Source organism: Pinus tabuliformis, chromosome 6 (assembly GCF_031772625.1).
Source record: "Pinus tabuliformis cultivar Carrire ecotype Pingquan chromosome 6, CPIR1, whole genome shotgun sequence".
NCBI lineage: Eukaryota > Viridiplantae > Streptophyta > Pinopsida > Pinales > Pinaceae > Pinus > Pinus tabuliformis.
Window position 1 is genome coordinate 55140806 of NC_142292.1, and position 16891 is coordinate 55157696.

The 16891-nt window shown below is 39.6% G+C and overlaps 1 protein-coding gene across 1 annotated transcript in view; it reads left to right on the top strand.

Annotated features, from left to right (window-relative positions):
* LOC149257191 (uncharacterized) overlaps positions 1-16891 on the top strand; it is a 154850-nt gene that overhangs the window by 23061 nt on the left and 114898 nt on the right. The window lies entirely within an intron of this gene.

Sequence of the window (16891 nt, forward strand, 5' to 3'; positions counted from 1 at the left end):
GATCACGCAAACAATCAGTTCCAGCAGATTCCACAATAGAAGCAGAATACGTGGCAGCAGCTGAAGCAACGAAAGAAATTGTGTGGCTCAGGAAAATTCTGGAAGATTTGCAGGTAAAACAATTACAATCAACTCCACTCATGATTGACAATGCCTCTGCAATAAAGTTGGCCAAGAATCCAAAGTTCCATGATCGTACAAAGCACATCAATACTAAATATCATCTGATCCGACATCATGTTGAGGCCAAAATAATCCATCTCCGTCATTGTTCCACAAATGAGCAAATTGCAGACATCTTCACCAAAGCGCTTGGAAGAGAAAAGCTTGAAAGATTCAGAATGATGCTTGGACTCACCAACATCCCTTCAGATTAAGGGGGGGAATGTTGACACCTAATCCTCTGCGGTTGGGTGAACCTGGAATGTGAACAGTCATTAGAAGATGAACTGAGCTGTCACATTCTTGTATATAACAATAGCTACCTAATGTAATAAATCGAATCAGTTTTTCTGAGTTTTCTGCCAAACTGGAGTTACTCCTGGCCTGACAGGTTTTATGTATTTGATGTAAAGCGAAAATAAAATTTATTATTATTATTTTATAGCATGGGTTTCATGCTCTGGGTCAAATTGTTTTCAGGTCAAGCACCCATTGAATGCTTCTAGGGTTTTGCCATAGAGTCAAAGAAGTCAAGAGAGTCATTATCATATGTAAAAGACCATATTGGGAATTTTGAATCATGTAAGAAGAATTTATTAAGAGTCAAAAGAGTCAAAAGTCTTCCTTCAAGACCAAGTCGGCCTCATTCGGGCTATTCGAGCCTCACAAGAAGCTTATATGTAAGAAGGAACTCAACCTCATTTGAAGATCATCGAAGGAATTAGGGCATCATTTTGTTGCAACAAAGACCGAAATTACAGTCATCATAAAAGGTCAAAGTTTGGGTTCAACAAGGTCAAGTTTGGAAGTCGAGTTACCAAGGAAGAAGAAGACCATTTTTGCCATCTATTCATCCACACGTGCGAGCTAGGGTTTCTGTAGTAAGGCCGAAAATTGTAGTTCAAAAGTTGCAGGTCTGAACTTGTGATCAGAAGAAAAGTTGCAATAGTTTTGGAGAAGTTTGACTTGGTTTGACTTTGTGAAAGAGAAGCTCATCAAAAGGGAAGGTTGACTTGGTCTTGGAGGGGTCTTGGTCTTGGGTCTAAGTGTCTTGGAATTCATGATTTGAAGATTCTATAAGAAGAAAAGAATCCTTGTGGGTTTTCCTCTCTAAGAGAGGTTTGTCCCTAGCTAGCAACCTATATCTTGTGTCCTCTTGTTCTATTGATCTTCATGTTTTGGTAGCTGTTTGATGATAAGAATATCATAATAATCAAGAGAAGAAAAAGCTAATTATAAGTACATCAAGTTAAAAGTTAAAGAACATCACAAGCAACTATCAAAGTAAGAGAAATCATATCTAATCTAGATGCAATAGATTTCTCAATAGTAACAACAACATTGGTTCATGCAATGAATCCTATCATTTAGGTCTAGGTTTTTTTTTCAAACATAAGACTTCATCTAGAGAGGAATTGGTCTTCAAGACTTGAAGAGAAACAAGCAACATTTAACAAACCCTTTTGCCCAATAGAAACTATTTTGCAAACTTGCAACTTGCAACTTGATCATCTTTTACAGAGCCACCCATCGTAGTTGACTTATAAGGTGCATGACAATGCCTTCAGACTTTTATTTCAATGCAACTTCTCAAGAGCTTTGACATCTTTATTATATATGACTTACTTAGCAGGAGGTGTAACCTCAACTTCATCATCTTAGGGTTTTGTCCACAAACCCTAGGTCCATACTTGTTCAAATTTTCTAGATTTTTCAATTGGGAAATCCTTCATTCAATGCATCATTCAAATCTTGAATCCTTCAAAATTAGTGTTCTTCCTTATTTGCTATTACAATTCATATGACTTCTATAAGAGTTTTTGTTTAGCAAGGTACAAGTTTGCGGATCCAAAGTTGAGGTATCCAGATTATTCTTCATATGCTTTCCCATTTCAAACTTCACTTTAGAAGGACAACGATTTTCAGATATTACTTCATAGAAGTTAATAGTACAAATGATACATACTAGATTAGTTAAGTCGACTCTTTTGTAATGAATGTCGTCTTGCTTCTATGTATAGAACAAAGCTTAGCAACCAGGTCAATCCTCCAATTTTGTTTGTTGAGATCTTCTTTGCAACAAGGTCTCAAACTCAGATTGCTATCATTAATTCGAGATTGTTTACATGAACAAAAAACACAAAGATAAAGTGCTTCAGTAACATGCATATTTATCGAGATAGTATCACTCGCATATTCATGGAGATAATGCCTCGTAAACTTGTTGCTTAGACTTGGTCTTTCTCCATTGTAATTCGGCCTTCTTTTATGTATAGAAGAGAACCTTCTTCAAGCAACACCTCCACTAACTTGAGCTACAAAGAAGAGATCAGACTTATATAAATGATCTTAGATGACACCATTTACTTATTCAACAAAGATAGGTTCAATTAGAAGAATACTAGCTTGAACAAACTTTGGGCTCATGCATCTTGGATTGCTTCTTCACAATTTCGAACTTAAACTTTGAGTCTAGGATGTAACATGAATTTCACAGTGGGGTCATGTAACTCGAAATTTTCTTTTAACTTTGGATCACCGATCCTTTTATAGAGGCTTGGACTGTCATGCTTGGATTTTAACATATTTCCATAGAAAGGACAATCTTTGTCTTCTCCTGGATTGATTTCATATTTATAGAGAGTTCAGATCACATACCACATGTTCCAGAGAACAAGACATAATCAATACTCCAATGTGCCAAAAACAAAATATCATAAATTTGTCAATTTCAGATCGCAATGGGCATCCCACCTTCGCACATGTCACAGAGATGATGAGACATGACAAACCTTTGTCCCTCATATATGTTGTAGAGATGACAAACCACATACTTCATAGAAAAGATAAAACTTCCGTCCTACGCACATATCATAGAGCAACTTGCCTCAGGACCATGCATATTTGGAGCCATAGAACGAGCATATTAGGAGCCACATAATTCACATACCACAGAGATATATAGTGCCACAAAATTCGCATATCGCAAATCCATAGAACTTCACTTGAAATGCCACAGGTAGCTCGCACAGTTACATGGAATAATGCCATTGGAGCTCGCATATTTTCACAGTGACTATATGCCACAGGACTTCGCATAAAGATGCCACAGAGGTGTCAAAAGAGTTTCATAGAGTTGCTCGCTAGAGAAGCTCGTTTGTCACAGGAATGAGGGAGCTCAGATACTTATCATCATCCACAGAGGCTTGGATTTCATAGAAGAGAAAGTCAGAGCATCACGAGGAACAGACTTCAGATGGCCATTACTGAACTTCGGCCTCTAAATACGCCTTAGGAACTTGGTTTTGTAGCAAGATTTTTCCTTCTTACAGAACTTGGTTTCCTGGATCCACATAGGTTCAACCTACTAGCACACAATGAGATTCGTCCTTTTTCAAGAGATACAGTTTTCAACTGCTCTTTGATTGACTCCGATACAATGTTGATATTTCTAGGGCACAAGCTAGACTATTTTTTCTTCATCATGATTACTACGTCTAATGGTCAGTTAGCATCAATTACATTTCCAATATCATGAAGCAGTTATACAAAAGAGAAACTCAACCAATAAACATGAAAGAGTAGTAAATTAACCATGAGGTAATGAGACAAGAGACACAGAACTCGAGCTTGAAGCCAGGGCAAAACCAACAAGGGGAAAACCCAAAAAGTCTTTCTTTATGAGAGAGAGAGTTCAATTCATCAATACATTAGAAATATATCAAGATAATGGCCAAACTAGTAACCAAGAACTAGATGAAGTGCCAAGCCCTCCTCCTGAGATTTTCGGCCCCCTCCTTCCTTTCTTCACTGGAACAGAGCTCACGATGAGATAGACGGATGTATCAAATGAGGAGAGGAGTGTTAGAAAATGTAACTAGGTTTGGTCTTCATAATTGTACTTGTACTTGTATCAATGTAAATTTTATGAAAAAGAAAAGAAAAAAAAGAGAGAAAATTTATTATTATTATTTTTTTAGATAAGCATATTTCTAGGGCTTCTAGAGTCAATAAGAGATTTTGTCACGAGTCAAAGTCCCTTTCGTGCAATTTGTAATTAAATGAAAATATTATTTGAGTCTAGAAAAGTCTATTTGACCCCCAAGACCAAGTCTTTCCTGCTAAGAGAAGTCGGCCTAGAGGAGGCCTTAATTTGACCACATGGAAGGCTATAAAAGGAAGAAACTTCAACCTCATTTGGACATATTCACACACAAAGTTCGATCTCTAAGCAAGAGAAGCATAATCATGTGCAAAGGTCAAGAAGAAGAAGAGAAAGGCAAGCAAGAAGAGGGATTTTTGTTTGTGACACCTTTAGCTCACACGTGCAAAGATTCTGGGGCATCCATACGAGTTGCAGGGCCGAAAATATCTGACGCTGCAAGGACGAAGTTGCAGTGAAGTTGGCCTGAAATTCTGAAGCTGGGCAAGTTTTGAAGTTGTTGACCTTCTGAACTTTGACTGGTTTGAGGAAGGATTCTTTGGAGGGCTGACTTGGTGCTTGAGGAGGTTTTGACCTTGGTCGTTGGGTCTTGGATGTCTCACTTTGAACTAATTCTATAAGAAGAGAAAAATTTTTCTGGGTTTTCCCCTTGGAGGGGTTTTGCCCTGGCTTGGAGCCTATATCTTGTGTTCCTTTTTGTTCTTGTGATCTTCATGTACTTTATGGTTTTTGTAATTGCTTGATGAAGAAGATATAACAAATTAATTAAACGCCAACAAATCTCACAAGTAATTATCAAGTAAGAGGAATCAAACCCTAATCTGCAAACCCCTTGATCTCTCAACAAGGAGGACTTCTTTATATAGTCTTCAAAGGGGGACGAAGGGATGCCTCCAAGGGGCCCAACCGACTTAAAATAATAGGAGGCTGACTTTAACAATTTAGGAGGCAAAATTTAAAATTCAATTTTTTTATTTTTTCGTCATGAAAATACTGAGCATGCCTACCTTATTTCCAAGACATACCCAATTCAATATAGAGAACTTTCTTGCTTGCTTTCTTTATGTTTTTTAGATTCAAAAGTTGGGAGTAATGTTATAAGAAGTGGACCAGTTTTGACAAAATCAGTTGGTCTGATCGATTTCATAGTCGTATTGATCTTGTTGAAGGATACAAACTAGAAATGGCTAGTTTTGTACTAAATGAGCTGGTTCAATAGGAAACCAGTTTAGTAGGAAACCATACAATTAATGATGGGGACCACTTAAATTTGAATATTTTATGTATTTTATGGCTGATCGGTTATGTGGTACTGTTTGTTTTTTATTTTTGTCCGCTTCTGGTCTGGTTTTGGTTCTGGTGTTGATTGGTTTGATAATTGGTTTGGTTTTAATAATGTTGGTGGGATTCCCCTTAAGAAGGTTGTCGCTGCAATTTTCTTTCCTTTGCCTTTATTGACCTCTTCGCTTTTCTTTGGCCACCCCGTTTTTATACCCAACTCGATATAGAGGGCTTTTTTGCTCTATTTCTTTGTCTTTTACATTCAAAGCTACAACTACTTGCAGATATGATTTTGCTGGCCTTCGAGGTAATTCACCATTACCCCAATTTCTTCTGGTCAGATGCCCAATGATATGGTTTGCTTGTGGAGCTTGAATGTGTATTCTTGGACACTATGCCCTTGCGCTTGTTGATAATACTACCTGTTGTCCCTTGGATTATACAGGCACCGCGACAATGCTCAGGACGGGGGCTCACTTTGATCCTCGCCCACTCCATTCTAGATGTCTCCCAACAACAGGCTATGGGGAGTAGTCCCTATGGAATGAGGTGAAAGAAAGTAAGTTGAGAAATCAACTTATTCGGGAGACACAGATTAGTGGCCCAACCAATTGGTTGAATTGTTGAAATTTGTACCAGAGGACAGGGGGTTCCCTAAGGCTTTGATCTTTGGCCTAGGGAAAAGTGTCCAAAAGAATTTAATTTTTCTCCTAAAGTAACTTTATAATTTTTATAAAGTTAAATCTAATTTAAAAGTGACTTTAAGTGATAAAGTTATTAAGTCTAATTTTAAAGTGACTCTTATAAAGTCAATGAAAAATTAGAAAGAAAAAGTGACTTTGGAAATAAATGACTAAGTGGGTTTTTATTAAAGTGGGGTGAATTAAAAAGTAAAAATTGAGATTTAAATGAGCATTTAATCTCAGCTTTATATCTCAATCTATTTCAGCCATTGGATTTAGGGATCACCCAAAAATCACTTGGATCACCCAAAAGTCACTTGGGGTTAGATTAAAGGAGGAAAATGAGGAAAAGGTCATTCATTCTTTCATGAGCAGATTGGGAGAAGGAGAACAAGAGAGCAAGAGAGATTTCTGAGTAGGGAGAAGGAGACAGCAGCTTGGCACACATTCCAAGGCAGTAGTTGAGCAGATTTGTACCACTAGTTCAGCACACAATGAAAGCAGATTTTGGCACGATTTTCGAGGAGTGGTTTGCAAAAAATCGAGGAGCAGTTTGCTGATTTTTCTGCACGCAAAACGATGGCCGTACAATGCATTTAATGATGGCTGTACAACAACATTTAATGCTGAAAATGGGCACGAAAATCGAGGAGGCCGTACATCATTTATTACTGTCCTGTTTGCTGCAATTTCCAGTTTGCTGTGAGGCATGGGAAAAGAGATAAGTTGTAAATTTGCTTGCTGATTTTTTGCTGAATATTTCTCACTGTGAAAAAGGCATTTTCAGAAATAAAGAAGAGCTCTGGAACTGGTTTTCCCCAAGAGTTGTAGGGGGTTTTTCCAGGGTCAAGTTGACAAAAAATCTCAGTGTTTAAATGTGTTTTAATGGCTGTTTATTACTGCTGATTTTTATTTTTGCAATTTCCAGCATTCTGTAAAATTTCCAGAATTTGTGTTTTCAACAATATTTATTTTTTCCGCTTGTTAAATATATGGTTATGGGAAAGGGCATTTAACTATATAGGAGAAATAAGGTGAAACTGAAAACCGGGGTGGGAAAACAGAAATTTCTACATGGTATCAGAGCTTGAGTGCTGAAGGACAGTTTGGGACAGCAAAAGGAAAAATCACAACTGCTGATTTTTCACTCAGAAAATTCCAGCAAGCTGATTTTTTCATAAACAACAGTTTTATCTTTACTACAGCAGTGCTATTTTTCAGTTTTAGGACAACAGGATGTCATTGGGATTGAGGGTGGAGGATAGGCTGGATGGGCATACAAATTACAGCATTTGGAAGGAGAGAATGCAGAGTATCTTTGAGGAGGCAGAAGTCTGGGATATCATGGTGCATACCACACAGAACCCTGTTGTTGTGCCTATTGATGCTACTCAGTTGACAGCTTATAATAAAGAGAACAACAAGGGTAAGAGGCTGATTCTAGACGGAATCAAAGACCATTGCGTTCCTCATGTGAGAGGAAAGAGCAATGCTCATGAGATGTGGACAACATTGTCCAATCTCTACCAGAGTACCAATGAGAACCAGAAGATGGTCCTGAAGGAGAAGCTGAAGAACATTAATATGGGTAATGATAGTGCAGCTGGATATCTCACAAAGATTACTAATGTGAGAGATGAGTTGGCAGTGATTGAAGAGGCCATTCCACTCACTGAGTTGGTGCGGATTGCAGTGAATGGCCTCCCCCGTTCATGGTTGAACTTTGCTGATGGGGTTTGTGCACGTGAGACCCTTCCCACATGGGAGAGGTTTTGGGATGATTGCATTCAGACAAAGATCAGGAAAGGTCAGCTTGGGGCAGCCAAGCCAGTTGAGCAGGATGAGGATGTAGCACTGGTGGCAGGAGGCAAGAAAGGCAAAGGGAAGAAGCAGGCTTCCACAAGTAGTGGTGGGGGCAAAGACAAAGGTAAAGGTAAACAGGGGAACACACAGAAGGACTATTCCAAAGTGAAGTGTTGGAATTGTCAAAAGATGGGACACTATGCAGTTGTGTGTCCGGAGAAGAAGAAGAAGGGGAAGAACCAGGACGTGGCAGCTTCAGCAGAGATTGAGGACTTTGCAGGTCGTTTTGATTGGGAGTTTGCGTTCACTACGTGTGAGTCCTCTAGTGCAGGATCACCTGCCACACAGGTTCAGAGGGAGCATGCTTTTCCCTCGATTAGCGGAGCATCTTCAGGTATCTGGTATGTGGACAGTGGGGCTTCACGTCACATGACAGGAGTCCGTGAGTACTTCTCAGAGCTTTCAGAGAGTGGCACTGATATAGAGGTAGTACTCGGTGATGACAGAGTTGTTAGAGCAGTCGGGGTGGGGACACTGACATTTCAGAGGGAGTCCAAACCTCCCTTGAAAGTGTCAGATGTTCTTTATGTGCCAGGGATGAGGAAGAACCTCATATCCGTCTCAGCTTTGGAGGACAGAGGATATGAGGTACTGTTCAGGGGAGGACAGGTGTTGATGTATCCCAGGGGCACTCCAGCTGATTCAGCTAGAGTGATTGGTGTACGCCATGCAAAGGTGTACAAGTTTGCATTCCAGCCCCTTTTGGCATTGAGCAGTAGTACCGACAGCAGAGTTAGCAGTTCTGAGCTGTGTGAGATTTGGCACCGCAGGATGGGACATATGTATCATGGAGCCTTGAGGACATTGCGGGAGATCACTATAGGTGTGCCAGATTTCAGTACTGATCACTTTGATACTTGCAGAGGTTGTGCGATGGGCAAGTTTGCCAAATCCCCTTTTCCCAGCAGTGACAGCAGAGCGACCGAGATACTTGATTTGATTCATTCCGATGTGAGCGGTCGGATGTCTCATGTTTCCTTGAGTGGATATGAGTACTATGTTTTATTCATTGATGATCACTCCAGGAGGACCTGGATTTATTTTTTGAAGACCAAGAGTGAGGTCTTCAAGCGGTTTCAGGAGTTCAGAGCTCTTGTGGAGACACAGACAGGTCGAAAGATCAAGTCCCTGAGGTCGGACAATGGAGGAGAGTACACCCTTGGAGAGTTTGTTGACTATTGTGCGGAGGCAGGCATTAGGAGGGAGTTCACTGTTCCTTGTAAAAATTTCTGTTTTCCCACCCCGGTTTTCAGTTTCTCCTTATTTCTCCCATGTAGTTAAATGCCCATTCCCATAACCATACATTTAACAGACTGAAAAAAATAAATATTGCTGAAAACACAAATTCTGGAAATTTTTCAGAATGCTGGAAATTGCAGAATTAAAAATCAGCGATCAAAAACAGCCATTAAAACACATTAAAACACTGATATTTTTGGTCAACTTGACCCTGGAAAAACCCCCTACAACTCTTGGGGAAAACCAGTTTGAGAGCTCTTCTTTATTTCTGAAAATTGCCTTTTTACAGTGAGAATTATTCAGCAAAAAATCGGCAAGCAAATTTACAACTTATCTCCTTTCCCGTACCTCACAGCAATCTGGAAATTACAGCAAACAGGACAGCAATAAATGCTGTACGACCTCCGTTTTGTGTGCAGAAAAATCAGCAAACTGTTCCTCGATTTTTGTGCAAAAATCTGCCTTTCACTATGTGCTGAATCAGCTGTACAAATCTGCTCAACTGCTGCCTTGGAATGTGTGCCAAGCTGCTGTCTCCTTCTCCTCCCTGCTCAGAAATCTCTCTTGCTCTCTTGCTCTCCTTCTCCCAACCTGCTCATGAAAGAATGAATGACCTTTTCCTCATTTTCCTCCTTTAATATAACTCCAAGTGACTTTTGGGTGATCTCTAAATCCAATGGCTGAAATAGATTTAGATCAATGGCTGAGATTAAATGCTCATTTAAATCTCACTTTCTATTTTTTAATTCACCCCACTTTAATAAAAACCCACTTAGTCATTTATTTCCAAAGTCACTTTTCCTTTCTAATTTTTCATTGACTTTATAAAAGTCACTTTAAAATTAGACTTAATAACTTTATCACTTAAAGTCACTTTTAAATTAGATTTAACTTTATAAAATTATAAAGTCACTTTAGGAGAAAAAATTAAATTCTTTTGGACACTTTTCCCTAGGCGAAAGATCAAAGCCTAAGGGAACCACCTGTCCTCCGGTACCAAATTTCAACATTCCTTACAACCCCCAGCAAAACGGGGTTGCAGAGAGGAAGAACAGATCCATCATAGGGGCTGCCAAAGCCATGTTACATGATCAGGGGTTGCCATTGTTCTTGTGGGCAGAGGCCTGCAACACAGCTGTTTACTTGCAGAACAAGAGTCCGCATCGTGCCTTGGGGCACATGACTCCGGAGGAGGCTTTCTCTGGGAAGAAGCCTGATATTGGTCATCTTCATATTTTTGGATGCATTACATACTCCTATATACCCAAGGAGAAGAGGACCAAACTAGAGCCCACCGCAGAGAAGGGTATCTTTGTGGGCTACAGTGAGACCTTAAAGGCCTTTCGGATTTACATTCCTGCACAGAGGAGAGTTGTTGTCAGACGGGATGTGAAGTTCGAGGAGGACAGGGCCTTTAGGAGGTCACGGGAGTTAGAGTATCTGGATCAGCCAGACCCTCAACAACAGTTGAGTCAGTCGCAGGGATCTAGTGGGCAGGGATCAGGAGGTACATCTATGAAGATGTCAGGTCCGTCAGTGAGCAGTGCCTCACCGAGCGAGAGGGGTGGTGCTCTTGGCAGCATGCAGAGCAGTTCACAGAGCAGTTCACTAGGGAGTCCACTGATGGACAGTTCACACGGTACCTCAGCTTCTACAGGTTCAGGTGCAAGCAGGAGGACAACAGACAGACAGTCAGGAGTTCAGGCTACTGATGGTGATGAGGAGGAGTTTCATTCTCCTATGGGAGAAGCATGCTCAGGGAAGAGAAAGCTCAAGTGGCTTCAGGACACCTTGAGAGATGCCACATCTGTTGCTGAGCCGAAGAGGCCGGTCAGAGAGAGTAGACCACCTGAGAGGTTTTGTAGCTATATGGCGATGGTTACCAGCATCCTTGACTCTGAGCCTTCTAGCTATGAGGAGGCAACTAGCCAGCAGGTCTGGAGAGAGGCCATGCACGAGGAGTATTCTTCTATCATGAAGAATGATGTTTGGGAGGTGGCGCCGAGGCCTGAGGGCAAATCCTTGGTTACTTCCAGATGGCTTTACAAGGTAAAGCATGCTACAGATGGCAGCATTGAGAAATTCAAAGCAAGGTTTGTGGCTAGAGGGTTCTCCCAGGTAGAGGGAGTTGATTATGAGGAGACCTTCGCTCCCGTGGCTCGATATACTTCGATCTGCTCCATTATATCGATAGCAGCAGAGATGGGTTGGAAGATCCACCAGATTGATGTGAAGACTGCATTTTTCAATCGCTTCATACAGGAGGAGGTGTACATTGAGCAGCCACAGGGCTTTGAGGTGCATGGGAAGGAGTCCCATGTGTGCAGACTGAAGAAGGCCCTTTATGGCCTGAAGCAAGCTCCCAGAGCTTGGTACTCCAAGATAGATACATATTTGCAGGGGATGGGTTTCACAAAGAGTGAGGCAGATCCGAACCTTTACTTTATTGTGATTGGTGAGGAGCCTCTCATTCTGGTGCTGTATGTGGATGACTTGGTCATTACAGGTGCAAAGAGACTCATGAGCACTGCAAGAGAGATCTTGCGACGGAGTTTGAGATGAAGGACATCGGCTTGATGCATTACTTTTTGGGCTTGGAAGTGTGGCAGGAGGAGGTGCATTTCTTCCTAGGGCAGGGGAAGTATATTGTGGACATCCTTAGTAGATTCCACATGGAGGATTGTAGACCCATGTCGACACCGATGATCACCAACTGGAAGAAGCTTCATGCTTCGGATTCCGAGTTGGTGGATCCCACATTCTATAGGCAGCTGATTGGTTCCTTGATGTATTTGGTCAACACTAGACCAGATATCTGTTTTGCAGTCAACACGATGAGTCAGTTTATGTGTGAGCCTAGGAAGGTTCACTGGGTGGCTGCAAAACACATTTTGCGGTACTTGCAGGGGACAGTGGATTATGGTCTGGACTACAGGCAGGGAGATGGAGTGAGATTGGCAGGATACATTGATTTTGATTGGGCAGGTTGTGCTTCTGATAGGAAGAGCACTTCAGGGTGTTGTTTTGGGTTGGGTTTAGCAGTAGTGTCATGGTTCAGCCGGAAGCAGTAGTCAGTAGCACTGAGTTCAGCGGAAACAGAGTATATGGTAGCCAATCTAGCTAGTTGTGAAGCCATCTAGCTTCGCAAGATGTTGTTTGGCTTATTTGGTCAGCCGTTGAGACCTTCAGTGATTTACTGTGATAATCAGAGTTGCATTAAACTCACGGAGAATCCAGTATTTCATGACAGGTCAAAGCATATCGGGATCATATATCATTTCATCAGAGACTATGTTCAGAAGGGAGCTGTGAAGCTTGAGTATATTTGCACTGATGAGCAGGTTGCAGATATTCTTACCAAAGCCTTACCACGGGGCAAGCATGTCTATTTCAGAGACAAGATGGGTGTGGTGAGGAACACCTTCCTCGGTAAGAGGGAGTGTTGAAATTTGGTACCAGAGGACAGGTGGTTCCCTAAGGCTTTGATCTTTGGCCTAGGGAAAAGTGTCCAAAAGAATTTAATTTTTCTCCTAAAGTAACTTTATAATTTTTATAAAGTTAAATCTAATTTAAAAGTGACTTTAAGTGATAAAGTTATTGAGTCTAATTTTAAAGTGACTCTTATAAAGTCAATGAAAAATTAGAAAGGAAAAGTGACTTTGGAAATAAATGACTAAGTGGGTCTTTATTAAAGTGGGGTAAATTAAAAAATAAAAAGTGAGATTTAAATGAGCATTTAATCTCAGCCTTAGATCTCAATCTATTTCAGCCATTGGATTTAGAGATCACCCAAAAGTCACTTGGGGTTAGATTAAAGGAGGAAAAGGAGGAAAAGGTCATTCATTCTTTCATGAGCAGATTGGGAGAAGGAGAGCAAGAGAGCAAGAGAGATTTCTGAGCAGGGAGGAGAAGGAGACAGCAGCTTGGCACACATTCCAAGGCAGTAGTTGAGCAGATTTGTACAGCTGGTTCAGCACATAGTGAAAGGCAAATTTTGGCACGATTTTCGAGGAGTGGTTTGCACAAAAATCGAGGAGCAGTTTGCTGATTTTTTTGCACACAAAACGAGGGCCGTACATCTTATTTAATGTTGGCCATACAACAACATTTAATGCTGAAAGTGGGCATGAAAATCGAGGAGGACGTACAACATTTATTGCTGTCCTGTTTGCTGTGAGGCATGGGAAAAGAGATAAGTTGTAAATTTGCTTGCTAATTTTTTGCTGAATATTTCTTACTGTGAAAAAGGCATTTTCAGAAATAAAGAAGAGCTCTCGAACTGGTTCTCCCCAAGAGTTGTAGGGGGTTTTTCCAGGGTCAAGTTGACCAAAAATCTCAGTGTTTAAATGTGTTTTAATGGCTGTTTATTACTGCTGATTTTTATTTCTGCAATTTCCAGCATTCTGTAAAATTTCCAGAATTTGTGTTTTCAGCAATATTTATTTTTTCAGCTTGTTAAATGTATGGTTATGGGAAAGAGCATTTAACTACATGGGAGAAATAAGGTGAAACTGAAAACCGGGGTGGGAAAACATAAATTTCTACATGAATTTAAGCAAGATTATGATTAAATTAGATTTTCTATTATGAGAACAGTGCCTTAATGGAGTCACAGATTCTTGCTTCTTATGAATTAAAACCAAATGATTGGATGGACACTCGTTGCTTGAATGATTGACTAACCTATATGATGTGCAAATCCTAGAACCTATGTGAGATGCAATGATCTTGGTAAATTTTAGTTAAATGCCTAGTCTAAGTGTAACCTTCCTTTAACTATTTTGAAGCTGGGCTCCAAGGTAGGTTGTGGGAAGGAGGCTAACAAGAAGCAGGCTAGGGCTTGATTAACAATACCTTCTGTTAGGCTTCTATCACCCGATGCCTCTGGCACTGCAGAGACTGTGGCTTTGACAATTGCAAGGTCACTGTGTTAACCACCGAAGAGTTGCCGAGGCCCCTCAAGCTAGATAAGAAGGGTTGACCTATATCTCTATCAACCTAGCTTATGCTAGGAGGTAAATTATTAGTGCAAGTCTAGAGATTATGAGTGAGATTTATCTTGAGTTAAGATTTTCTTAAGTTGTTTAAGTACCTTGATTAGAAAACTTTTAAGAGTACTTATCAGTAGTGAATCACAATATTAAACAAGATAAAATGCTTATAGATACAAGTGCAAATTTCAACAATATACCAAGATACCCAAGATGCCAAATGCTAACATAGTCAATCAAGATGCTGATCACATATTTCTGCTGTGGGAATTTTGCAAAAAATTTCCAAGAGACTAGATCTTATCCTCAAGGGCCTAGATCTAGCTCTTCTTCTACTTAACTCCTTGATCTAAACTGCAAAAATGAAAATAGAAACACCCAAACCCCAAATATATACAAAATAAATAAAAAATCCCAATCCAAGTTAGAAAAATAAATTACAATTTAAATTTACAAAATATACACGGGTTTTTAAATGGATTTTGAGAAACTATTTTTTTCAATATTTTTTACTTGGAACAATGGCTAAAACGCTTGAGAAAAATTAATGATTCACTATAATCTAAGCGAAGATTAAATCCACCATATAAAAATTGGAGATCCAAGCAATATGTGATATGTGATGAATCCGATCCTTGTTGAAAAAATTGATACTTCCACTTCCTTGGAACTTTGACAATTTCAGTGCAACACTACCATCTCATGAGTTGTTCATCTTCATGCTTATGAGATAAATTTGTGACTGAATGAATTCCTTGAAGTGTTCCATTTAGTCACTAACAGTGTCTTGCCTAGTTGGAAGACATCTACATTACTCTTCCACTATATTAGGGCATCTTTGGATATTTTCATGTGGGAAAAGGAAATCCTTTGTTCCTCTTTTACTTTGTCTACTCTGAGCCTTGAAGTTCTCAAGGTGTTCCATTTTAAAAAGCGTATGTGGGACTGTTTCACTTGACCCCTCCTCTTGCTTGAAGTTTTTGTTGCTATCCTCCCCTTATCATTCTCGGTTGGGATCTCATTGCTTCTTGGTGAGGTCTTCTAGCAATGCTTCATGTATTGGTGATGTCTGCAACTTATGCCTCCAATTTCACAAGATGGTCTTTGGAATCATCACTTTCATTTTCCATGGTTGCAAGGCAGACTTTCACTTGAGCTTTGTGCTCATTGCTCTTTATCTCAGGTTCACATGGCTTTTCAACACCATCTTTCTTTCCTTTCTTCTATCGAGTTAGCATAAACCTGAAACATGACACACCCAAAGTGAAGAAACCTACTTTGGTACCTGTACGGGCTGTAGTCTGACACAGGTTTCCCTGTGCACAGATCATCACAGCAGATCTTTTTGGAAATTTACTGGAGGAATTGAAATGCTACTGTTTCTATCCACTTTTATGTTCGAAAATGCATAATATATGACATTTTTACTTTTAATAGTCTATAATAATTGAATCTGAACATTTTTGAATAAAAATTAAGCAACATGAGAATCAGTCACACCATTTGACATGAGATTTAACTTGGAGGACACATTATGAAAGCAGTAAAATTCAAAAATTGCACACTGACACTGAGATTTATGTATTTCTACTCTTACATTTTTGTCCTAATCGCAAATCTCTTTTGGTTCCCTTGAGGTTAGTACACACTCTCCTTTGAGAATTCATAGTCTATAATAATTGAATCTGAACATTATGGCTTAAAAATTAAGCAACATGAGAATCAGTCACACCATTTGACATGAGTTTTAGCATGCAGGATGCATTGTTAGAAAGCAGTAAAATTCAAGAATTGCACACTGACACTGAGATTTGTGTATTTCTACTCTTACCTTGTTGTCCTAATCACAAATCTCTTTTGGTGCCCTAGAGGCTAGTACACACTCTCCTTTGAGAATTCGTTTTCTCAGTTAGGCTCTCGACGGTGTAGCTCAGCTGTAGGTAGGCTTTGGTCTTGTAAACCTCTTCTTCCTTCAGTTTGGAACAGTCCTCACTTCTGATTCCCATGTTGGTGTTCTTAGAATCTCCCCTCTTCTTCTTTCAATTGCCTTTAAAACAGGCATTCTCAAGATTTGATTACAGCCTTTTGGTTTTCCTCTGGTGGTTCATAAGCTCAATTATTGCTGTAAATTTTCATCAAATCTGTCTGTTCATGTTTAGCTTATAGCCTATATGTTACAATGGGATGGGGTTGTGATTATTCCCAAATGATTATTAACTTTGTGACTCTCTTGACGATCACGTGTTTGTCGACAATGTCTCTTTCAGTCGTGCCTTTTGTTGATGCACTTTCTTGTTGGTGATCCATATTTTTGGTTAGCTGCCTTGTTGGCAAATTTTTTTTAAGAGTTGTCTTGTCGACAAGCTTTTAAGCACTTATCTGAATTACAGCCTTCTGTGTTTCCACCTTCAAATCAACTGTAATCCATTCCTTTAATATTTTAGCATATTTTGAAACCCCTGGCATATGTAGCCAAATTGATATTTTTTCTATGCAGGTCTTGTTAATGATCCCTTTTGGACCATTCATCTTGTTCAGGAATCTTCTGTAGAGTGTGTTATGTTTTAGCCTTTCTATTTGATATTCATTTCTTTGTTTGTCCAACAGTTCTGGATTGTTTATTTTGATGAGTAGATTGCTTTATGATATAAAGTATGAGAGTATATCTTATTTCTTTATTTGCTTACATTGTTATAGCTTTAGACACTATAATTTATCTATAAAAATCA